The sequence below is a fragment of the Protopterus annectens genome, chromosome 1.part0, assembly GCF_019279795.1.
Source record: "Protopterus annectens isolate FY-2018-M chromosome 1.part0, PAN1.0, whole genome shotgun sequence".
In the NCBI taxonomy this organism is placed as follows: domain Eukaryota; kingdom Metazoa; phylum Chordata; order Ceratodontiformes; family Protopteridae; genus Protopterus; species Protopterus annectens.
The window spans coordinates 882,820,407-882,847,069 of record NC_056725.1 but is presented as its reverse complement, the minus strand read 5'-3'; positions in this window follow the sequence as shown (position 1 = coordinate 882,847,069).

The window sequence follows — 26,663 nt, the reverse complement described above, 5'->3', positions numbered from 1 at the left end:
ACAGTAAAGTGTTTGTGGAAAATTATTATTCACTGTACACCAGGCAGAAAAGAAGCAAATTTATCCTAGCAATCAGGGAATGTTAGAGGCGGGTGGGAGATTGAAGCCGCTCTATCTCACTTTAGAGTATTTTTTCCAGAGGATCAAAGTAATTTTTTGATGCAGAACAGGCTAAGGGAGAAATACACAATTGTCCATCAAGGAGTGACCCATCAAATAGAAGGGGACTCTGCTTCTCATTCCTCTGATGGTAAGACTCATAGAGAGACTCTGTCAGTGAAACCTTTTCTAATGTTCCAAATGAAAATGTTTGATAGACAAGAAAGCATAGGAACTGACTAGAAGAATCAAGAGTACCTTGGACTTGAACCAGAGTCTGGGGGTGGAAGATGGAGATGAACAGTATGAAGACCAGTAACACTAAAATTAGTGAATAAATGTGAGACTATAAAGCATCAATTGCATTTATGAAATATGGCTTTACAAGAAAACGTGTCTGAGAAAGACTGTACTTTTTTGACTTTGTGAAACTTGTTGTGGGGGTGACAGGCATATACCCCACGTCATGTCATTAATGTTTAAAAGGACACTAAAGGGGAAAAGAAAAAGAGAGAAAGGGGAAAATGTAATGGTAAGTAAAACAATTTTTGTTCTCAACAATATTTTGTATAAAAAAAAATTCATGAATTGCATGTAAAAAGTATTTTCAGTGATTATTGTATGTGAAAAGGATACTAAAGTAAACAGGTACTTTTTTCCTGTTTTAGTTTTAAGAAATTTAGGTAGTATAATGTAAAAAAAGAAGAAAGTCTGGACAGAAATGTGCTGAAGTCTAAAGATTGTAATCTTGGGCTTTCGGGGAGGAGGACAGAGTGTAAAAGTGTAATGATTATAATGTATGTAGAATTTAAATGTTTTATTTTATTTTTGCATAGATGAATGCCTGGATTAATGCTCTTGGCTTAATCTATTGGCAAGTTTTTTTTTTTTTTTGTGTGTGTGTGTGTGTGTGTGTGTGTGTGTGTGTGTGTGTGTGTGTGTGTGTGTGTGTGTGTGTGTAGGTTAAAAATTAATGTCTAAAATGTAATGCATGGTTTTCTTTAAGCAAATAAATGTTCAGTACCAGTTGAGATATCTGAAACTGAGGGTAGCTGTACATGTTGTTCTTGTTTCCATGGAAAAAGATGACTAAAGGTGAAGGCAATAAACTGAGAGGTCTGATCACTGTTTACTGAGAGAAATATAAGATTAAAGGTACTTGGGCAAGTAGAGCAGTAAAAATAAAGGTTGAAATTATAGGAAGTAAGAGATAGCAAGTTTTCTCATAAATAAATATTTGAATGCATTAACTAGAACAGTGCAAAATTTAGATTTACTTAAATATAAACAGTGCACCTTTTCTTAAGACTAAAATGATCAATTTCTGAAAGCATACAAGTTGTTTTTTGTATCTAGGTGGGGAATTTAGCTAAGAAAATAACAAACAGAAATTAGTGTAAGTAGGAGCACTTGCTGTAACATGTGGCTTAGCATGAATAACTTTAACTTTAGGTTAGTTAGTGTCTTTGGGTGCAGCTGTTGATTTGGGTCAATTGTTCCTGTGTGGAGGGTTAAACCTCATTATTTAAAGATGTGCATAGTTTTTGCATTCATTTTAAATTAATAGGTTATATTGGTTCTTGGGGGGGTTGTTGTTTTTTTTTCCTTTTCGAGAGTTTTCATGAAAAAGAAAAAGTCTTGTAAAATGTGACATGGAATCAAATGGAGATGACAAGAACAGCTGTATAAAGGATCAACCTGCCAAACATTATTGGGTGTATGCAACACAACAGCTGGAAATAGACATTTAAAAAAGCTGTCATATATATTGGGTGGAAATAATAACTTCTATCACAATGGCTATACTAAACATATTATTTTGGAATGTGTGCATCCTCAAAGGTACAGACAAAAAGGTAAGAGTACTGAATTATATTAATAAAGGCAGAGTACAAATAGCAATGCTACAGGAGACACATTTGGAAAGAAGTGAGCATTTAAATTTGATAAAGAAAAGGACTTCAGGGTGAATATTTAGTAAATTTGATAAAGAAAAGGACTTCAGGATGAATATTCAGCAGAATACCGGGGACAAGGGAAAAAGAACTACTTAAACTAAATGCTAAAGGAGCTCCAATATTTATTTATTTATTTATTTATTTATTTATTTATTTATTTATTTATTTATTTATGTGTCTATTTAATTTATTATTTGTCTTTGTTAATTAGGAAAGTCCAACTGAGTAACACCCATTTTCAGCAGAGGCCAGGGGAGAAAAGTTCCATTTGCTTGCATTGCATTATGCTCATTTTCAATTTAGCACAGAGTAGTTACATTTCTATTTATATTTATACACAAACAGTAGTTACATTTATACATTCTAAGATTTTACAGAGGTGGAAGCTACTAAAGAAAAAGCCCATGTGGACCATAGTGGATTGTACAGGCAGCAGTTATGTATAAAATTCTTTTGTCATTTCAGTGAGAGGTTGAGAGTATTCTGCTTAAGTAGAGTATTTGGAGAGTATTGTGTGGAGAACACAAAGTCTTAACCCTGTGATGAGCATGTGCAGGACCAATACTGGTTAAGATGTTGTTTAAACAGTGGTTTGAAACTACTGAGATTGTTGGAAAGTGGGTTTTTTTTGTGTGGGGGCTGCTATCCAAGAGTTTAGCAATGTATTAGGAGTAGATCGAGTCTCCTGCAACATTATTTGATGTATTTGTAAGTAATAACAATTTGTTACTAGAACAGAGGTCCCTTGCTGGACAGTAGGGCAGTAATAAGTTTTGTAGTGCAGGGCATTTTTCTGGATGATGAGTGAATTTGTGCGCTGTAGTTAGTTGTGAATGTGTTAGGTAGCTTTGTAGTTCAAGTTAGTTTAATTGCTTAAAGCTATGACACTTGGGGTCCTATGAGAGAAATTGGTGGCTATTTTATTGTAACAAGAGGTAAGTTCTTTTCTTTGAGTATTTTTTAAGTTTGTTAGGATAGGAGTGGTGTATAAGAGAGCCAGCAATACGAAGGTGGTGGCTACAGTTGTTCTTGCAGTATCTGTAAGGAGTCCATTGATCCTATAGTTTCTGGTGTGTAGATTTATTGGTGTGCAGTACATGCTGGTCATATTTGAGATTGTAATCTATTACAACACCTAGACATTTACTGTAAGTTACACCTTCAATAGCAGCATTATTTGAACATTTTATGGTAAAAGATCCCTTTTGATTTTGGCAATGTTTTGCAATAAAACACAATAACTTAGTTTTCTTGAGACTGAGTAGGAGGTTTATTCCTTTGAGCTAGGTTTCTAGAGAGGAAAAGGATTTTTGGGTAATGGTTTGAAGCTTATTTATTGTTGAGGCTACACATCTTAATGTTGAGTCATCTGCATCCTGAACTAAACTAGCATGGTGAGTGGAGGTGTGGAAGTCATTAATACATATATTAAATAGGAGAGGACCCAGGATAGAGCCCTGAGGGACACCTGTAGTAACTGGTTGAAAGGATGAATAAGTGTGTTGCCATTTAATGACTTGTTGTCTTCTGGATAGTTAGCTGAGAATCCACAACAAGGAGTATTGTGAAAGTCCTACTGAGGAGAGATGAATGAGCAGTTGCTGGTGTGAGACAGTATCAAATGCCTTTTACAAGCCTAAGACCATGGTGTAAACAAGTAGACCATTGTTTCTATGTTGGTTTATTATATTGGTAAAATGTAACAGAGCAGTAGAGGCTCTGTGCTGTGGCCTAAATCTATGCTGTGTTTCCGGGAGCAGGTTATTTGAGGTTAGGTATTGTATCAACTGCATGTGGATGCATTTCTCTAATATTTTGGAGAGCAAAAGTGAATCGCTATTGGTCTGTAGTTATTAAACTCTGTAGATGTACTGCCTTTGTGCAGTGGTATGATGTAGGATTTTTTCCACAGTGATGACACATATCTTTCTGCTATGGACCTGTTAATTAGTATAGACACAGGGAAGGCTATAACTTCTGCAGCCATTTTAAGTCATCTGATGGGGGTCTATATTACGTGATTGAATGTTTAGTTAACTGAATAACTAAACATCTATTACTAAATATCAAAGCCCCAAAACCACGAATGGCAGTTTCCACTCAAGGAAACAAGTCATTTGCCATTACACATATTTTGCCCTTTCTTCAATGTGGCATGATCTCAGAGTTGGTATATTTAGTTAGGGGAGTGTGGGGGGGCACAGCCCCCCACATCAGGGAGTGTGAGGGGGTGAAGCACCCCCCCCCCAACTTCATTTGTGTTTATTTATTTATTTATTTATTTTTTTATGTAGGACAATGTAACTGTTTCCCTGTGTGGAAACTGCCATTTGCTATTTTGGGTCTTTGCTTAGTTATTCAGTTAACCAAATGTTCGATCACGTAATATAGACCCATCTGATGGTATTTGGTCTACAGCTATGGAAGTAATTTTAAGTTTAAGGAGCAACTTCCTTATGAATAACGTAGGTGCTGGGCTAAAATTGAAGAGCTGTGGGTGGTTTTGATTGGACAGGGTTAGAGAGAGGGGGCAGCTGTATTAGTGTCTAAGATAGATAATAATGGTTGTATAAAGTAGGAATTAACTGTGTGGGGATAGAGTTTGTTGTATTGTCTGGTTTTGGAAAGGGAGTGGTGGTCTTGCCAGACTGGAATAGTTTGTTTAGTAATGACCAGAAAAGTTCTGGGTTGCTTTTATGTTTGTTTTGCAGATTGATATTGTATGTTTGCTTATCCTGTTGGACATGGAGTTTTGCAAGGTTTCTAAGATGTCTAAATTGCTGTAAAACATTTTGAGTTAAAATTTTCCTGGCTTTATCCCTTTTTATCATGATTTTTTGTTCCTTTTGTCAGCCATGGTGTAGGGTTGGACTTTAGTCTTTTATTATGTACTGATGCTAGATTATTTAAGGTCTATAAGAATATGTTATTAAAGTATTCTACAGTAATATCTTGTGGTATTGTTCTAAGTACATTCCAGTTATATTATTTAAGTGTTTCATTGAAAATATCTTTCTGAAATTGGTTGCATTTCTTATTTCATTATAGATGATATGTTTATCTAGGTTATGGTGAGTTCTAATAGCATATGTTGGTATGTGGTCACTTATGCTGCCTGAGAGGCAGCCTATTTTTGTCAGTGTTTCTGATTTGTTTGTAAGAATCCAATCTAATGCTGAGTGTCCCCCTAAAGTTTTATTGATTCTAGTAGGTGTGCCTATTAATTGTCTGAAGTTGTACAAGTTTATGGATTCAGTGGCAGTAGTGGAATTTATGAGTCTCCAGTCTATATTTAAGCATTATAGTTTCATGGTTAATTTGTTGGGATAGCAAATACAGGATGTTTTCAGCAGTATCAATGCTGGTATATAAATTGCTGTTAAACATGGAGTTCTCATGTTGTTGATTTTTAGGCATGTTATAAGTCCAACATTGTTAAATTTTGGTATTTCCTGTGGAAGTAAGGTGATGGTTAGAACATTTTTATAGATGATTGCTACACCACTTGCACTCTTGTTTTGTCTGTCATGCCTGAGTGTATTGCATCCTGTGGGGGGGGGGGTGATCGTATTATCCATTATTTCATTTTTTAACCAGGTTTCAATAGCTATGACTACATCAGGAGTGTATATGGCAAGGTAAGCATGTATGTCATGGATTTTATGGCAGATACTTCTTAGGTTCATATTTAGTAAGGTGAGTTTGGGTTCTGCTTTTTTGTCAAAAGGTATTAGTAATGCAAATATACTATTACTAACTTTTTTTCTCTTCTAAACCAGTACTATCAGTTCCCTCCAAAAGAAGAACAATCAATAGACGTTTACCACCCAAGACTCTCTATCAGACTGTCTTAATCCATACCCTATGGTTTATTTTGGGGTTGGAAGTGATGGTTTTATGAACAGTGGGACCTTATTTAGGGTGAATATCTCTACAATTTCTGTAATTGATATTGTACAGACAGAAAAATATGGCCAGTTATATTTTGGTCTCGGTTTGGTATTTTATCATAAATTTGGATACTAAGTTTTGATATAGTTATAGATAAATAAATCAGATGTGATTTGTCTGTAGAGATAGGATACTATGGAGAAAGACAGGCTGGATAGATGTTGATATTCTTCGTTAGGATTGGTTAAAGTCCTAAGTATTTGAAGGAGGTAGATTTCATAATTGGTGATGAAGATTAGTAAACGGAGGAGGAGTAGTAAAATCATCTGAGTTAGGGGCATCTTATTTAACTTAGGTTTTGTCTTTGCTGTAAATTAGGATTAGAAAATGTTAGGAGAATATTGGGTTGCTTGTAAAAATATAATGTGATAGTTATATGGAGCAAGGATTAAGTCAGTCTGAGAAAGAACCTTGGGCGTTAAACTAGAGTTGGTGTTATTATTGGAGTAAGTCTATCGATTGTTTTTCTTTGGGGGGAACTAATTGTACTGGTTTAGAGTAAGTGACTACTAGCAAGGGAGAAGGATTATGCTGGCATGTATTTATATTCCACCTAAAACTGCTATTATGGAACTTAAGAGAATTTTGGGGGAAATCATTAGCTTTCATGGAATCATAGGATCATAGGAAGTTACTAGGCAATTGGCCCTGAGGCCCTTATAGGCCTATCCAAGAGTTTAACCCATGTTTAGACAAGTCAACAACAATGCCTCTGTCCATCAGGGACACAGGTGGAATCCCAATGGTGTAGTTTCTGTTTCCCATCCAGTTATCCAGGTTGCACTTAAAAAGGGAAAATAAGGTGCTCTGCTTGATGTGGAGAGGGAGTCTATTCCACAGATGGGGGAGTCTCTGGGACACAAATCTGTCCCGCCAACAAGTTCTATTGATGTCACACACCAGGTTGAGGTCACTCGTGCAGGTCACTTGAGTGGAGCTTGACATGCGGATATGCAGCAGTCTCATCAAAGTGAGGTCTGAGATTGCTCTGTATGCCAGACACAGGTCACCTCTGAGGAGTCTGTATGAAACAGAGTAGAGGGACAGGGTTTTAGCCTAGCTGTGTAGGGTAGATGTTTGAGGCCATGGATTCTCCTGGTGAGAAACCTATGTGGTCTCTCTAGCTGCTGCATGTACTTTGTGAGGTACATACTGTGATGCGAATGTGATACAAAAGAGGGGAACATTGAGAGAGTGTGATTATTTGACTGTTGCCTCACTATATCTCGGCATTCTTTTTATTTTCTTTATTTCTTTTTGATATATAAAATTATGTTATGTTCCGGACCATCCAAGCCTTTTCAGCAGGCATAAGAGATGATGCTCTGTTCTGGAACATTCTGATGATTTCAGCAAGTTACTACATTTGATTGCAAAACATGACTTGTCTGGAGTTTTCTGGTAATGTATTAAAACTTGCAAGGTCATTGGAATATTCCAGTGTAGTATTTGAAATTTGCAGAATCATTGTACTTGGCAGGATTGGCTGTTCCTTCTGGGGTGTGTGGCCAACACCACAGAATGCTCTAGCAAGATCCAGCCTACACTGGAAAAGTACTGATTCTCATGACTTGTGGTAAACAACCTGGTTATATATATATATATGGGATTCTCCACACTCAGGCAGAAGCCTCACCTGTGGAGTGGACGCACTGCCCAGGACTGTTTTTCCAATGAAGACTCCTGCCTGACTGCAACGGGGCTTCCCAGTGGAGACTGAAGACAGGATGAAGCTTTCTCTTTATCAGTGATGTATAACTTTCTTTAGATGTATTGTCTAATTCTATTTTCTATTGAATTTTCTATTTTAGTAGAATAGAGTGAATTTACTTTTCTATTCTTAGTAGACAAATAGAGTTTAATAGCTTGTTAGTTTCCTCTGTGTCAGTAGAAATAAAGTTTGTATAACTAACTTTTGGTGTATAGTGTTTTATTTTGAATCCTGCTCATTAGGCAATACACATGCTGAAGGGGGCATTGTACTCAATAATTGGCCTTATAAAGGAAGAATACAGGTATGTTATGACCTCCATGTCCCTGGATGATAAACCCTTACTTATGAGGTGGGCCATTAAGAAAGATTTCTGTACAACAGAAGCAACATGGTGGTCAAAAGTCAGGTTGCTGTCAACCTGGGTGCCCAACTCCCTCATAACTGATTGTGTGCTTAAGACATTGTTATTAATGTGATAATATGGGGGGAACATTACTCTCCCCAAAGGGGATGATAATGCATTATTTGGCATTCAGCTTGAGGCCATGTTTCTAGCACCAGTCATTTGCTTGGGATAGACCCTCTTGGAGGACATCCACATCACTTTGGGAATTGATGACCATGATCCATGTCTAGCTTGCAGTCATCTGCAAACTTGGTCAGCCATAGCCCACTGGTTTTGGTCTACACCTCAGAGAAGTATATCCCGAATAACAGAGGCCCCAAGACTGATCCCTGGGGTACTCCGCTCATTACAGGTCTACTACTTGAGATGGCTTCCCTTATTTTGATTAGGTGAGTTCTATCAGTGACCCAGTTTGCTACCCATCTGGTAACATATGGATTGATGACTAGTTGAGAGAGTTTATCTATTATGCCAGAGTAGGGAATAGTGTTGAAGGCTTTGGCTAGGTCAAGGTAGGTAGTGTGCTAAATCTTCCCCTTGCCCATGGCTTTGGTGACTCGACCAGATATAACAGACAAGACCTCCCCTTGACAAAGCCAAATTGTGTGGAGTTGAGTGTTAGGAGGGTGCCAATGTCCCTGTTAATGAGGTCCATGATAATCCATTCCATTCAGTCTAGTTAGGCTAATGAGTCGATAATTAACCAGATGGGTGGACGCCACCTTTGTGTAAAGGAATGACAGTGGATATCCTCCACTAGGCTGAGACAAAGCCGGTCCTCAGGCTTTGGTTGAATAGGGTGCCTAATGGTGCTGCAGGTTTATGCCTGAGTTCATGTAGGATGCAGCCTGGGATGTAATCAGGTCCCATGAAGGCTGTATTTTTTGCCTTTGAGAGGGCAGTGATGGCCTGTTCCCTAGAGATGTGGGGGCAGGTACTGGGGTTGTTCTGATTTACTGATGGAGGAGACAGAGGGGTGAAGTTGTCACTGAATTTCTCAGCCAGTAGGTCGGCTATATCTATAGCATTTGTGTATGTAGTATCCTTGACCACCAGTTCTGACCAGATCTGGGAGCTTCCTTTGAGATTGTGGACATATGTGAAGAAGGCCTTATGACTGTCTCTAGTAGATGTGGCCAATTTGGACTCAAAGTTGGCTTTAGAGGATTTCACTAGTGCCCTTACTGGTTTATTTACATAAGGAGAGATTGCTTCCAACTGGGCACCTTCTCCTTCTTGGTCCTGGACAGCAATTTTTTTCCTTTTATTATATAGTTTCTTTAGTGCAGATGTCCACCAGACAGGTTTACTCTTCCTTGGGGAGGATGATTTTGTCCTGTAGGGTATTTCTGATTCCATGCATCTATATAAATGCTTATATAGTACTTTAGTGTTGTTTTGGATATTGGTGCCAGTTTCTACAGAGGGGGAGGGCACTGTGAAGCTGTTTATACCATCCCTCAGGAAGTTGTAATCAGCTTTGGAGAAGTTTTTTTTTTTTTGTTTGACCCTAGTTAGAGGGGGGTCAGGGGAGATGGTGACTTCGAAAGTGACTACTTTATGGTCGGATCTTAACAGGGAGGATGATACTATAGGAATGCTGCAGTGTTTACTCATGTTGATTAATACCAAGTCCAAGATATTATCACCTCTTGTGGGGTATCAAATAGTTGTTCCAAGGCATTTGCACTGATAAAATTGAAGAATCTCTGGGCATTTGTGTTCTGGCATGAGTAGTTTTTCTAATCTATGGTTGGGTAGTTAAAGTCACCCAGGATCAGGGTAAAGGGTTTAATCTTGATAGATTCAAAGAGGTCCAGATAGGAGGAGTTGGCATCCTGAGTCTAATTTGGGAGTCTGTAGCCAGCTATGATTTGAATAGGGGTCTTGTCAATGGTTAACTGCACCTGGAGTGTCTCCTGTGCATCATACTGTTTGACCAACCTGGAGGTGTGTTTGTCTTTAATATATATTGAAACTCCACTGCCTTTGGCATTGCTGCTCACAGTTTGGGGTCTGACTGTATGATAGGATGAGTAATCAGGTAAGGCTGGGGTGCTCTCTGCAGCTTTGAACCAGGTTTCTGTGACTGCACAAATGTCAGCATCTTCCAGTGTTAAGAATGCTTGCAGTGAGTGCAGTTTCATATTTAGACTCCTAGCGTTTAGCAGCATGACCTTTAATTTGTGTTTTGATGACATTTTTATGTTAGTGGTATCAACCTCATCCTTTCAGCAGGGAATATTACTTATAGGTGGGGAGTCAGGATGCATCTGGAGGACCTAGAAGAGAAAGTATATCAAAACAGGGTAGATAAGAAAAGAAATTTATTATTTATTTGGTGTGAAGAAGAGAAGAGAAAGAAGAAGAACTCAGTCATATTAAATTATATTATTTACTAACTAGACTACTAGACTTTACTTTTCAGAAATTATATTTCATGTGAAATTTATTTTAAAATTGCAATTGCAATAAATATTAACTATTTCAGAACTAAGATAAAAATGCAGGGTAATGAAGTAAAAATAAGACACTGGTGTTTCCTCACCTACCTGTTAAAAAGAGAAAAAAAAGACACTTGTAGTGAAAATTATTCAAAAGTTATTAGGAAAGACAGAAATTTTATCAGAAATTATAGCTAGTGAGTGGGATAAAATGGACTTTAAAAATAGGGTAGAAATAAAAGAAAAAGAGATATCGTTGACAAAAATTATTTAGAGGGGCTGACAAGGGTTAAAGAGTTGCAGAATAAGGAGAATCTCACAGAACAAGAAGACACAATAACTGTGCTAAAGAGAAAATAAGGGAGTATCTGGATAATATGAATGGGTTTAGAATGGCTGCTGTTAAGCAACTGTTTTTTGATAATAAATCCAGAGTACAAAAACTCTTAGCACAATGACTTAGGCAGGAGAAAGTGGAAAGGGTTGTTGCCGAGTTTAGGGAGCCTATATATATAAATATATATATATATAAAACAAGAAAAATAAAGAGAGATTCTATACAGGTATTAGAGATATTTCAGAAATTTTATGAAAATTTGAATAAAGCAGATTAATGTGGAAATCAAGAAAAAGCAGCCATGGAAATATTTATGGAAGACTTAAGCATGCCAAGGTTAAAGGCAGATGAGGCTCAAGCATTAACAGTTAAAATAGGAGGAGATGATATAAAAATTGTGATGCATTATCAGTCTGCAGGAAGGTCTCCAGTAATGGATGGTATTCCAATGGAAGTATGGAAACTTGCAGAGAAGAAAGTGATAAAATATGGAATGTTTTGTTTATCAATATTTTAAAAGGAGGGGAAGTACCAACATCCAGTTTCTAGAGTTGGCATAATGGTTTAGATTTTTACCTTATAAACAAGAGGTGCAGAGTTTGATTCTCACATGAGGTAATTGGCTAGGCTTAAAATGGTCCACAAGGGCTGTTAGCCTAGTAGTAATATATGAACCTATATGAAACTAATCCTGGAAGAAAGCTTGGTTGGATACAATAGCTAAAGAGAATAAAGACTTATCAGACCTAGCTTCATATAGGCCCCTTTCAATTTTAAACTATGACTATAAAGTGTTTATGTCTATAATAGCTAAAAGAATGGGAAAAGTGTTGCCAAAATAGATAGATCTGGATCAATGCGGTTTTGTGGAGTAGAGGCAAACATTTGACAACATTAATAGAACAATAATGATCCAAAGGGAAGCAGACTGTAAGAAAATATCATTGTTAATGTGTCTTGATGCAGAAAAAGCATTCAACTGAGTAATCTGAGATTTTATGAGCAGGGCAATGGAAGCATTTGCATTCTTTGATACTATAATAAGGATAATTAAAAGATATATGAGGGATCAGAGGCAAAAATTAAAGTGGATGGGTTCTTGTTTTATAAGTTGCGTCTGAAGAGAGAAACTAGGTAGGGGTGTGCGCTTTCATCTTTGTTATATGTGTTATGTTTAGAGCCATTAGCAAGTAAAAAAGGGACTGCATTCAAGGATATAATTGGTAAGGCAATCAAGAAAAAAAGGGCTTTATTTGCAGACAATATTATTTTGTACCTGATAATACCAGAAAAGGACATCTCACCATTGTGGAATATTCTGAAACAGTTTCAGGTTTTTTCAGAATATAAAATTAATGAAGACAAAACAAAGGCTATAGCTGTAACTATGTACCCCCACAAGAAATGGTTCAGCAATATTCATATTTATGGGGACACAATAAAAATGAAGTATTTAGGACTATGGTTTAAAATGATTCTGTTAGGGCAGCTAAGGATATGTGGGAAGAGACAATATAAAAACTCAGAAAATGGAAGCTTGTGTTTAATGATATACATAACTAGCAAGATACAAGCAGTGAAACTGTTCTTACTTCTATTCGTTTTATATATAGGTCAGGAATATTTTTATCAATGAGAGGAAAAGTTGAGAACAGTAATTAATACAGAGCTGAAGGATTTTATCTGGGAGTGGAAGAGGGCAATTGTCACATGGGATATATTAATCCTTACAATAGAACAAGGTGGTTTAGGGTTACTTTATTTGAAAGGATATTTTAGAGCTACACAAATGAAGCTCATACATGTAACACAAACAGAAAGCTATAATTCAAAGTGGAAAGGGATGATGATGAAGCAGGGGTGAAACTCAAGAAATAAGGAGAGAGTGGGATTTTGGATGCCGATCCTTAAAGAGTATAACATCAGCCATACAGAATATTATATTCACAACGTAGCAGAAAGTATTCTAAGAACTAAGCCAACACTTCCTGGAAAGTGTCTTCTAAAGGAATGATGTTAGGAAGCCTTATAAGTGCACAACTTGAGAAAAATTCTAAACTTTCTGCAAAGGTAATACACAAAGCTCCAGAAACTGAGAATTCCAAGCAACAGGTGTGTATTGGGGAGGAAAACCTACCCATAAGAAAAAAATGTGCTAGTGTAGTTAAAGAGGAACAAACAGCATATATGAGGATTTCTGAATCCATATCTGTTAGTTCAAGACAGACAAAAAGCAAATGAGGGAAGAGCCTAGGCAACAGGTATCTACAAGTAAGAAAAACAGTAGAACTGAAAAAAATGTGATCTACAGTACACATTTCAGAAGAATAGCAACATATAGAAGAAACCTATAGTGAAATGGTGGCATTTATTCATCGTGCAATATAGGGAAAGCAGCACTCAGGAAACAAAAAGGGGAAGGTAGTGTATACTGTGAGATGAAATAACACTGAAAGGTGCCTTAAAGATCTTCAAGATGAACCAAATACAGGAACTCTAAACAAAAGAAAGAGGATTCCGTGCATCAGGATAATAAAGAAATGGAACAAGAACAATTAAGTTAGGCATTAATACCAAATGACACTAAGCAATACTGGTGTGATTTACCTTTTCTAGGAGAATCATTAGACACTGAGAACACAGTACTGGTGTTGACAGGAGAGGAGGAGGAAGTATTTCCTTCTACATCAAAATGGGATGACCTCAAGGAAGCTCCAGAGCTGTTTGACAATTAGGTAAGCCCCTTATATTTTAAGATAACATGTCAAGCAGAGCAAGGGAACATACACTTGGAGTTACAGGAGAAGAAGCTGTACCCACCCTTGCATTACAAAATAACTTGCTGCACAGAGTAAATAAGGATAGAGAGAAACAGTAGGCACACAGGATGATACTAGGCTATTGGCCCAGATGCCCTTATAAGTCTAGCCAAGAATTTTGCCCATGTTCCCTCAAATCAGCATCTGTTTCCCCTGTCCAGCAGGGACACAGGTGGGATCCCAGGGGTACATTTTCTGTTTCCCATCCAGTTGCCCAGGTTCCTCTTAAAGAGGTTTAGTGACGTACTCTGCTTGACATGGAGAGGGAGTCTATTCCACACACGGGGGAGTCTTTGTGACACAAATCTATCCTGCCAACAAAGTCTATTAATGTCACAGACCAGGTTAAGGCCTTGTGTGCGGGTTGCATGAGTGGAATTTGTCTTATGGATATGCAGCAACTCCATCAAGGCTGGGTCTGAAATGACCTACTATGCCAGACACAAGTCACCTTTGAGCAGTCTGTATGACACTGAGTAGAGGGACAGGCCTTTTAGGCTATTTGTATAGGATAGGTATTTGGGACCCTGGATTTTCCTGGTCAGGAACCTCTGTGGTCTCTCCAACTGCTGTTTGTGTTGGGCAAGGTACATGCCGAAGGGGACACTGTACTCCCTAAGGGAGGAGTACAGGGATGTTATGACCTCCTTGTTCCTGGATGAAATACCATTATTTATGAGTACCGCAACTTTTGGTACCCAAGCCTTTCAGAAATCTAGTGATGAAGTTAGCATACAGCCATGTACTTGGAGGACACCTGGGAAAGAATAAAGATCTTAGCAAAATTTTACTATACAGAAGTAATGGAAGAAGTGCAGAACGGCTGTTTTGGATGACTCAAATGCCACAATACAGATATATATTCAGGTTTTAATAAGAATTTGATTCTCATGCAGTAGGTGCCATTTTAACATATTGCTATAGACATTGGAGGACCATTGGTAAAATCCAACAATGGGTTTCCAACATATTTCAGTTATTGTGGACTATGCAACTAAGAACATAGAAACGATCCCACTATGTAAGGTAAATACCAAAGCTGCAGCTAGGGAGCCAGTTTTATTATTTTCCAGAGTAAGGTTATCTAAGGAAATACACACTGACCAAGAGACTCCATTTATGTTCATAGTAATGCAGCAAATGTGCCATTCCTCTAAGGTCAAACAATTAAAAACCTCACAGTATGGCTAGATGGATGGATGGATTAGTGGAGCTAAACATTACAGTCCATGCTGAAAAACATTACTCTAGAACATACCTCTCAATGTTTTAGCACAAAAAGATCTGGATAAAGCCAAAAATAATGGAGACAAACCCCAAACATTGGGACAACTATATTGCTCTTATAAACGTAGAAAATTGGTAGGATACAAGGTATTGCATTACCATGCATTTTGAAGTCTGAAGCTCAAATGCCTGTTATTATTTTGTGAATTCAGTCATCACTATTTGCCACAAAAATCCAGAAAACCACAAAATTTATGATGCACACACACCAAAAATATGAGGCAAAAATCTGGACATTCTGAGAAAATCTGGACAGTTGAGAGGTATGCTGTAGAAAATGACAACCATACATCCTGTTTACCATTAGTAACATGTTAATCCTCTACAGCATTCAGTCCTTTTGAATTATTATATGACAGGCACCCTCAGGGACTCTGTTGTGTTTGTCATAAAAACTTAAGAGGAGGAGAAAAAAAACATGTACAAATGTCATACAACACTGTACTACATACAAGATAGATTGAAGGTGTCTATGAACATCACTGTACTACATACAAGATAGATTGAAGGTGTCTATGAACATTTGGAAACATCCAAACACAAAAAGATGAGTATAACAGAAATGCAAGAATCGGGGAATATAAAGCTGGAAACTTTTATTTCTTCAGTAGAAGTCAGTTTTTGGATAATGCAAAGTCCATTTAAAATAATGGGAAATTACACAACGTAAACTACAGAATTTGACTGGTGAGAGACAACTAGAATACATCAACATTCAGAAAGAATTACAAACCTACATAGTCTATGTTTACATTTGAGGTAGAATATACACTATCTAAGCCATAGAAATCAGAATTAAGAGAGTTTCTGTTAAGGAGCAAAGATGTGTTTTCAGAGATGCCTGACAGAATAGACATGATTTAGTACAGTACTCAAAACACTGAAAGAGAAAAATGTAACTTGACAGTATCACAGAGAAAGACTATAAAGGAAGAAATAAAGAAATGGCTTAAAGCATGGATGAGAGTTGCCAAAAAGTGAGTATATCAGCTTTATAGATTAGCCCCACAAGCTTGGATTTTATAGTGATCTTATGAGGAAAGATATTTCAAACTTAGACATTTTTTCAATACCTAGGATTAAGGAAATACTAGAAGGACTGGAAAAAGTGAAATACAAAAAATGGGCTGCAGCCACTTAATATATGCATCTGTTTGGCTCAGCCTACCACATTGTAGATGGTCTACTGAAGGCATACAGGCCATCCAATGGGCATGAAACCAATGGTTTCATGTTGGAGGGCAGCATCAGTTGAAACAGAGCATGGGGGATCTCACCAAATAAAGTGTCCAAATGAATGAAATTATTATAAATAGTGCTGTAAAGTATGAACAATAGAACTGTTGTTATAAATAAGAGCTATTTTCCTTTAAGTACATAAGGTTTCTTTAAGAGGAGAAAAGTCTGCTGTATTAGCCAGAGAAGTGCTACAATCCCTTTAAATGAGAATTCTGATTAAAAATCAGAGGGAAGCTTTGTTTTTGTAGCTGGAGAAGGTTTTCTTAGTGGTACAATTAATGTTATATGGAAACATGAGCACATATAAAAAGGGTCTCTTTGGGGGCTGTAGAAGAAACAGCTGAAAAAGATGTTTATACTTCATCAGTGCTTACTGGGCAGCACATAGATGGATGCATATATTTTCTAAACATCAGGTGAGTGGTGGGGGGGCAACAATATGAGGTTTGAGATGAAGATAGAAAGGGTTGGCTACAACCCTGCCTGGAAGAAAACACTGTAAGGAAGTGTTCCCACCTGTATGGCACTGTATTGAAAATACTTGTTGTGAACTTTTGTTAAGTCATAATACTTTTGTTCTGAAAAAAAACTGCGTGTTTTAGTATTTGTTTAATAAACTAAGCTGTTTCTCTACTGACTTTTATACTACTACACATTGTATTTCGGTGTCATTGTTGAATTTCACTGTAACTGCAAATGTCTACGATACAACTACTTAGAATGAAATTTTAAAAATAGTCATAAATGTCTGTCAATATTTCTCTGTAGCCTAGGTCATGGCTAGAAATATTATTTGGAATAGCTCACCAACAAGAGTAATAGATGAATGAATGAATGAATGAATGAATGAATGAATGAATGAATGAATGAATGAATGAATGAATGAATGAATGAATTAATTAATTAATTAATTAATTAATTAATTAATGAATGAATGGATAGATGAATGGATGGATGGATGAATGAATGATTAAACCATGTTATCATTTATATTTAAATTTTTTAACCATATGTGTGTGAGCTGGTCCATCTCTGACACAGAGTAGTTTCATTTAACTAACCATTTAATGCACTATTAATCTATATTTTGTATTATTTTCCCAGTTAATTTGAATATTTGACTTTCTGGGATTTGTTTTTATAATAAACATAGAAGAAAAAAGGGTTAGGCACATTAGCTAGGAATCTTTGAGGCTTTTTTATTTATTAAAAAGCAGTTTCTTATTCTTTCACTGCTAGAAACATAGATAAATGGGTGTGGTACCTAAGGCAGTGGTAACTGAGTAAGGTATATGTATTCAGTCTGGGGTTTTTTTTTGGCCATTGAGACCTGATATGATTGTCAAGTTCAAGAAATGCTTTTTTGTAATTTTGAAATTTTAATTTCACTATTTATTTTTTAATTCTTTCTGTGCTGGAGTTAGTGTAAAGTGCATAGCTGTATGGGGTGTCACCTGATCATATTACATTAGGTGTGTAGCCAGTGTGGTAGGATATTTTCAAGTGCTCTATCTGAAGGTAACTTGGGCATTGCAGATCTGACCATCTGTGTGTTGCGGTTCACCTGGATTACACTACTCAGAAGATTATGGAGGACCTTGGTTAGTACTCAGACTTCATTTTTAAGGGTAAGGAATCTTTCTTTACATTTAGGGAGTTTTTAGCTTTTTCTTCAGTCTGTAGTAATAAACTGCATTATCTGTGGAAATATGAGGGTTATTTATTTAATATACTAGTTGTCCCTTTATACTGTTTTCAGTGTTGTAAGTTTTCACATTTAGGTTCCAGGATATCTTTTGGAGAGTTGGAGGGCAGTTCTTTCCTTCTAAGAGATGCTTCTTACATGATTTATATTCTTTAATTTTGAGCGGAATGTTCCTTCCTGTGTTTAGGGTATCATTTATTTCTGATTTCAATCTAATGGCCATTATGTGAGCTTGGCATTTACTTTATTTGAATATGTCCATAGTTATAGTTTATTTAAATGTATATAGTAAATGGAGTGCTGTGATTATGCTCTGAATTCAGGAGAAATACAACTTCATTAAGCACCTTTCAGACCTGTTAACTCTTGTCTCACAATACAGCGTAATAGTAGCTAGTGCATACCACCGCAGAAAAGCTGTAAGAAGCTAAAGCAACTTTAAAAGCTGTAAAATGCTTTGTTATTGCACACAAAAACGAGTGATATAGAGAAATGTCTAAGACCATAGCTTTCAAAGCTGTAAAACATTTTGTACTCCTACACTTTTTTTCCTGTGTAGTCAGTAGTTCATTGAGGCAGTTAAATTTCCATGTACTACAAATAATTATGGTTTGGTCTCTCCAGTAATAACCACTTGTTATATGTTCATGTCATGGATGTCAAGATTTACCTCCTGATCTTCACTTCACTCATGAGGAGAATTTCCTGACATCCAAGTCTTTTATACATAAGTTGATTATGTCTGGAGAGGAGATCCAATCATAATCCTCTGTTTTTGTACTGTAACTGTAACTTTATTATGTTTTATAATACATTTGCTGCAACTGTGTTGGAAAAGGGAAGATTGCTGTAACCAGGGTTGTAATATTTAGCTTATCTGATGTTATTTTTCAATGAGTGATTCAACAGTGGTGGAGTTTTAATATCTGTTTGTGCATATATCTGTGTGCACGTGCGTGCATGCGCGTGTGTGTGTGTGTGTGTGTGTGTGTGTGTGTGTGTGTGTGTGTGTGTGTGTGTGTGTGTGTGTGTGTGTGTGTGTATGTGTATGCAACATATGTGTGTGTGTGTGCATGTGTGAGTATGCAATACATGTTTGTGTGTGTACGCGACACGTGTGTGTGTGTGTGTGTGTGTGTGTGTGTGTGTGTGTGTGTGTGTGTGTGTGTGTGTGTGTGTGTGTGTGCCTCTTTGTATGCTCTTGTCTGTGTTTGTGTGGGGGTTACCACTTGTGATGACACTGCATGGTATGGTTTACTGTGTACTACTGGGTGTATTGAATTGTGTTTTACTTATTCTTTATTTTAATTGCTTTGTTGACTCCATTAACTGGGAGACTTACACATCCTCAAATATGTATGTCCAGAAATATTTAGACTTTATCAATGCAAACACTCTGAACCAGTTAGTCTGCAACCAACCAGAGGTGATAAAATAATGGACTTGATCCTTGCCAGTATGGGGTAGCTTTGTTCCCTATCAAATGTAACTTTCTTCCTGAACAAATTGAACCACAGATCAATCACATTCACCTTAAGACTGAAGCTGCACACATGTCCCAGTACCTCAATATTCAGAAATTATGCCAAGACTAATCTATTAAAACTGAAGGATGACCTGTCTAACTTCAAAAGCCTTTTCCATATTGATGACCCCACTACCTATGCAGAATCTTTTGCTGTGCACATGTGAATAGCTGCATAGATGCATTAAATACATTGCCAAATTTAGAAATAAACCCCTATTGTGTTACCTTAATATAAACAGGTTCTATAATAAAATAAAAACCTCATTGCATGCAAAACTAAATTTAACTCTCAAGATGTCTTTAACAACCTTGCTAAAGTTAACAAGGAACTTTGGACCCTAATCAAATCAACTAAAGTCAGATACGCGGTATAAAATAGTCACCCATGTGAAGGATAACCACAAAGTCTTCTTTAACTATGTTATAACTTTTAAAAACAATGCCCAGCACTGCACAAAGCTAATAGTAAAGTATATCAGAGGACATAGCCAATCTTCTAGTGGACATATTAAGTTCAAACTTCACCCCTCACTCCTCTCCTATACTCCCAGATCACATACTTGCATCTATAACCCTTCCTCAAATCTCCCAAGAACAAGTCTTCAAGGTGTTATCTAAGACCAAGAACAATACTTGTATGGAGCCAGAAAACGTATTGGGCTAACTACTGGTCCAGTCTGAAACATGAATAGTCAGACCGTGAGGCATCAACAGACCCAGGTAATTACAGACCCATAAGCCTGAAGAACCTCATCTGTAAGGCTATGGAAAAGATCATTATGGAATTAATAACTAAGGACGTTAGTAACCTACAAAGTCTTGGCCCAAGTCAATTTGGATTTGTCAAGGGGTAGATACTGTCTACTAATCCTGGTTCACTTCTTTGAGGTGGTTACTGAATAAATAGGTGAGAACAAGTCAGTACACACTGTATATCTAGACCTCATAAAGGCATTCAACACCATTCCACACCCAGGTATCATAGATAAACTCTCCCACTTAAATGTAAATATCTGTGTAACTCACTGGATAGTAAACTGCCTCACAAATAAAGCACAGGAACTTAGAGTGGGTGGCTCTACCTCCTGCAAAAGAACTGTCACTAGCAGTGTAACCCAAAGTTTAGTCCTCGAGCCACTCTTGTTTGGCATTTACTCTTTGGATTTCAAAGCAAATATTAAGGGTTTATGGCTGACCTAGTATGCAGATGACTGTAAACCTGGTGCTATCAAACTCCCCAGAAGACAGCAAAATTATCCAAGAAGAACTTTCCCAAACAAATACCTGGTATCAAAATTGTGGACTAAAACTCTCAATCAATCCAAAAGTAAATGAAATTAGACTAGCAGCACTGCAACATGTATCCTGTCTTTTTTCATATTTCAGAATACCAAAAGTTAACAGCCTCAGAAACCATCAGGGAAGGAGCACAGACATTTGTTATATTTATTACTTAGCAAAGAATACCAGAAAGGTTAATACAATGTCTGGATAAGGCTGGAAGGCAACAAATAAACCGCACACTCTTTATCTTCAAAAATTTCTACTCAGGTCATTCAAAACTCAAGGGCCAGGGCAGTCAGTGAAATGAAAAAAATTAAAGTACTCAGCTGTCAGAATACAATATTTACCATGTACAAGATATTATTGTTCCTGCTGTAAATTGGTCCTTCTGTTTTTATTCTTGGTAACACCAGCAGCCTCAACTGATTCAGCAAAGTTGTACTTCTTTTTCTGTAGCAGATGAAAAAAAAACAGACTATAACAGAGTTGTTGGAATCTCTGATATATTCATCACATGGGCACTGCACATAAATTATATCATATGAGTACATTAGACATCTCGCTATGTCTCTCTCTCTCTCTCTCTCTCTCTCTCTCTCTCTCTCTCTCTCTCTCTCTCTCTCTCTCTCTCTCTCTCACACTCAGAGATCTGATCTCTGGAGCTGACACATGACTCAGCCTAACTTTCTGCATTTCCAGTACAGGAAAATTAAGTACTGACCATAACAAAAGATCCAGGTTGCTAGGAACTTCACCAGCTTAGACCATCAGTACTTCATCAGCTCAGTTCCTAAAATTTTTCCAAGTAAACACAGTCCCTCTCCCTTACCCGACATCCTTGTCCAGATCTCCATAGAAGATGGGCGTGATCAGTGCAGAATATAGAGGGGTAAGAACTTCTTTTAATCTAGAAGAAATACTCTGTGATCAGCTGTACCAGATGGAAGGATTTCCTGACGTCTGTTGCAACATGATGATCAAAGGAAAGGGAGTTATCAATACCATGTTCCAAGATTTCTCACAATATCTTCAATTTGGAGGGAGGTGTTTTCTTTACTATAAGCTGAAGTGTTTCATTGCCAAATTCAACACTATTACATTTTTTAGCATTTATTTTAGCCTATTAGTTTTAGTTACTTACATGTGTATTTCACTTTGTAGCTTCTGCATATCACACCTAGTTTATAATCATCTGCAGACTTGGTTAACCAGAGTTCCACCTAATTGATATGAAGCTTACAAAAGTGTATGCCAAAGAGGTCTTAGCATGAATCTCTGTACTAACCCACTGGTTAATTTCATGGTCTGTAAGGATGTGCCTGCCACCGTCACAATGTGGTTTCTGTCCCCAGCCAATTAGAAAGCTAACTATAAATGGATTAAATTGAAAGTCATTTAGCTTGTTGATAATATTAATATGTGGAATGGTATCAAATGCCTTGGTGAGGTCAAGATATGCTGTAAGAATAGCATAGGTGTCTGTGGCACATAATATATGTCCTAAGGTGGAATGGGGGATTTGATGAGAGGAGGAAAAACAAGACCTCTCTCAGGAATGCTTTGCATGCTTTCAAGGAGATTAAAGAAAATGTGATAGTCTCCTGATGAGGTTATACACACAGCAGATATATTCACTGTTACTGAGCCCATTGTCAAAATTTTGAACAAGATACTCCAGAACAGAAGTTTTGAAAGGGTCAGTGTCCTTAGGCATGGCTGAGAAATGAGCCGACTTGGAGTAATACGTCTTCCTGTTGCCCAGTCTCTGAGTGGAGGTTAAGATCTGGACAGTGCCAACCAAGTAAGAAGAGTTCCTGGGCATCACTGGAATTAAAGAAACCATGCAGTTAACTTTAAAGATAAAAGTGTTGGGTAAGGCAGAAGAGACGGATGGGTCAGGAGACTCTTGGTGTGACTCAAAAGGAGATGTGTTTCCAAACAGGGGCAACCACACTTAGAAGTGCCAAAGATCACTATAAAGAAAAACTTGGCTTTGCACCTCTTGGCTTTGACTCCCACAACAAGGATGAATGAGGGAAGGCATAAAGGAATCCCAGAAGGTGTTTCTAATCAGTGTTTCCCTGGGAAGATCCCCTCAAGAATGAATAAGGGAAAAGTATCTGATGCATTTCACACTGGGCAAGTATGCAAACAGGTTGCAGCAAGGTTTCCTGAATAATAAAATACCATATGAGCTGTCATTTAATGGACAGAGAACTTGTCAGGCATCAGGGGACACCAACTCAGCCTGTCTGCATAGGGACTGCTTGGGATATGGCCTGCTATTAAAAAGCAATTGGTGACAATGTCCCATTTTTATACTTTCAAGGCTAAAAAGAAAAGATAAGGTTTGAATCATATAAAAAGTGGGAGTTATCCAGTTCTTAAAAATCCAAAGGAGTAGTTTTGGGCTGCTGTAGGCAATTGATTCATCTGAGGCCGAAGAGATCTGGAGGTTGGGACCTTAGGGGCAAGAGGATTATTGATAAGAGAGAGAGGGGCTATGGTAGCCTGGGAAAGTTTAAGGAGCTGAGCTGACTTGTATTGCATCCTACAAATGAAGATGTTGCAAGTCACTGTGTCAGATATATATTAATCAGATTATGTAGTACTGCAACTGGAAATATGATACATTTGATAAACATAGTATGATTACTTCAATACTGAATTACTGTGAAAAAGTAACAAATAAACCCAGACTTGCTCCAGGAGTAAGCACCACTAGTAAAAAGAAGCACAACACTTAAAGGATTAAACTAGTAAACTCTGCCATTTAAAGGTCCATTCAGTTCCTCGTCTTTTCATGCTGACACTTGTGAGGACTGAACATCAGCCGTCCTCTCCTTGTCCATGCCCAACTCCCACCAAGGATAATATAGATCTGTGACTTGTATCCAGCTTACCCTACTATACCCAGGTGAATTACAAAGGATAACAGACAATTTTACATGAATCCACTACTGTCTTTTTCATTTCTCATGCTCCAGCAAGCATGGTATGATACGTAAGAAGATTTAAACCTATAAGCCGTAATGAAGAATTCATTGATGCCTGTTATAAAGCTTTTAGCGTCTTAAGTTATGTTACCTTTCTGACAGCAATGTTGATGGTTATTCCAAACATATACGGCTAGTGCTTCTGCTGGTATAGAATGGCAAAATAAACATTTTACTTAGACTTGAAATAAATAGCTATAGAATTTGTTAAATATGACTGGTTAATAAAATGAAGAAAAATTAAGCAGTAAACAAAGTGGAAATGAGAACAATTTTGCAGTGCATAAGAAAGATTATGTTACTCAATGTCTGTGGGAATCCTAATTTTCAACCTAAGTTAAATCTGTAATATTTCCTGGCTATGAATGGAAAGCAAATTTTGACACTTAAGTGCACATTGCATCCAAACAAAAACATTGCAATTACTCTAATAGTGTTTTAGTAGAAAAATTGTAAGTTCCCGAATGGGCAATATTACTAAAATTTCTATAAAGACAAGACTGCTTTTTATTCATTTAATTTAATTCCGCAAAATTTACTTCTTTTTTCCATTTCCTTTCATAAGTAACATAAAATGTCTTTTGAAGTGATTGACTTCTTGATCCAAGACCACCAATGGATGCATATATCTATGTAACATAAAAAAATATTTTTACTGCATGATAAATATCTGCTGATTAAGATTACACTTAAATAAACACATTAATCAAATATGTTTATAGAAACGCATTAGGCTGCACTAATGAAAAATAATATTCTAGTACAATCAGTATAGCTTTCCCTGTATTTGCATGACTGCAGATACTTTCATGAGTAAATACATATTGTTGGGAAGACATGGAGACAGAACATTACATGTCTGGGAGAGCATCTAATATTTGCTCTGCATTCCAATCATCATTTCACTCCTACTGCGTAATGATGATGGCAAGGGCTGTACAGTTAATATGTCAATAACCTGAATCCTAATAACTGAATACTGTGACATTAATCAATACTCATGTGATACTGGTAGTGTAGGTTGGTAATTAAGTCAATTTCCATTGTTGAGCCATCACAATTATGATGACTTGCAACATGTTTCAGTATGCTGACTTCTTTTTGTATTGGTTTACACCCCTGAGTAGGAACAGCACATTATTTCAATCATAAATATGTTTCTACATTGCTTGCCATATCAAAGAAACCCTCTAGGTAAATCAGAAAAGGTCAAGGCAAATCTATATGCAAATGAATAAATCTTCAAAATGAAGTGCCACTAAAATGAAAAATATTCCATTAACATTAATGAGGAGACATGTCGTCCAGCATAAACTTGCTACATAGTTTCTGTCCTGTCCTTTGTTTATAGTCAACAGTGCAATGCTAGCGTTTTGTTTTCCAAAAATTTTCCAGTTCTGTACCTTGCTATTCTGACAACATAAAGCTCATGCCACATCTCCCTCCTTGATTGTATTTTGATTTTTTTTGTATGCAGGCGGTGAAAGCATATTGCATTTTCATGCTTATGAGAGGAGGTCTGATGCCATGTAACCATCTAACAAAACTAACAAAACAACTAATGCAAAACAGATATAAAGAATGGAAACAATGGTTTAAAAACAATCATCCTACCACCCAACAGAATTACAGGCAACTCTGTAACCACCGTAACCCAAACAATTCTGGACAGCCATCTCCTCACTTCTAAACCCTGGCATCAAGGCCAACCCTACTCTATTTCCTAACAAAAATAACCCAGATATAGCCAATCTCTTCAAAAACAATTTTATTAACGCTATATCCAATATTACATCCAACTTTACTCAACACCATACTGAACCAAACTCCTCTACATGTTCTTCCTTCCCCTCCCACAAGTCTCCCTCACCATCCTCCCTTGATTCAACTGAATTCAACCGACACATGTGCATCTTCTTTCTCTTAAAATCTATTCCCATTGCCACCATAAAACGTCTAACCCTCAGACTTAAACCTGGCTGTAATACAGCGGATGATCTGCCCACTGATTACCTATGACTTGCTGCGGATGCAATTGCTTACCGCATTAACATTCTTATAAATAGATCCATCCTTAAATCTCACATCCCAAAAACCTGGGAAATGGCATTTATTCTACCCCTCCATAAAGGTGGTGACCCCACATATCTTTCCAGCTACCATCCGATTGCTGTTATCTCCCCTATTTCTAAGATTCTTGAAAAATGTATACAGACTCAACTTCTTGACTTTCTCACCAACAATCAAAGTCTGTCATCTACACAACATGGCTTCAGATCAGGTGACAGCACAATAACTGCCTTAATCTCTTTCATGGACATAATCAACAAGGCTAGGGACTCTGGTAAATATGTCTCACCCACCTTCTTAGACCTTTCTAAAGCCTTTGCTACCATTTCTCATCCCCTTTGTCTTACCCAGCTCTCACAAACTGGATTGTCCTCCCCCTCACTTAATTGGTTCTCAATCTGTCTAACAGGCAAAAAGCAGTTAAATGGAATTCCTCCCTGTCTTTCTATCTCCCTAACCCCACAGGGGTACCCCAAGGTTCTATACTGCGGTCCCTACTCTTCAGCATCTTCATAGATAAGCTTCACTTATCTCTCACTCATGGCTCTCTTGTTCAATATGCAGATGATTCTACAATCATTAGCTCCAATGAAACCATTTGCAACCTCCAATATATTACTCAACTAGATTTCTAATCCATTAAAAACTGGCTTACCAAAAATCGCTTGGTACTCAATCCCAACAAAACCAAGCTACTAGTTTTTACCCATATGTCACGTACCCCATTAAACAAAGACCAATTCACTATACACTCCTACAACAACACACCAATTGAAATAATCTCCCATACTAAATTACTGCGTGTCATTATAGATGAACACCTTAA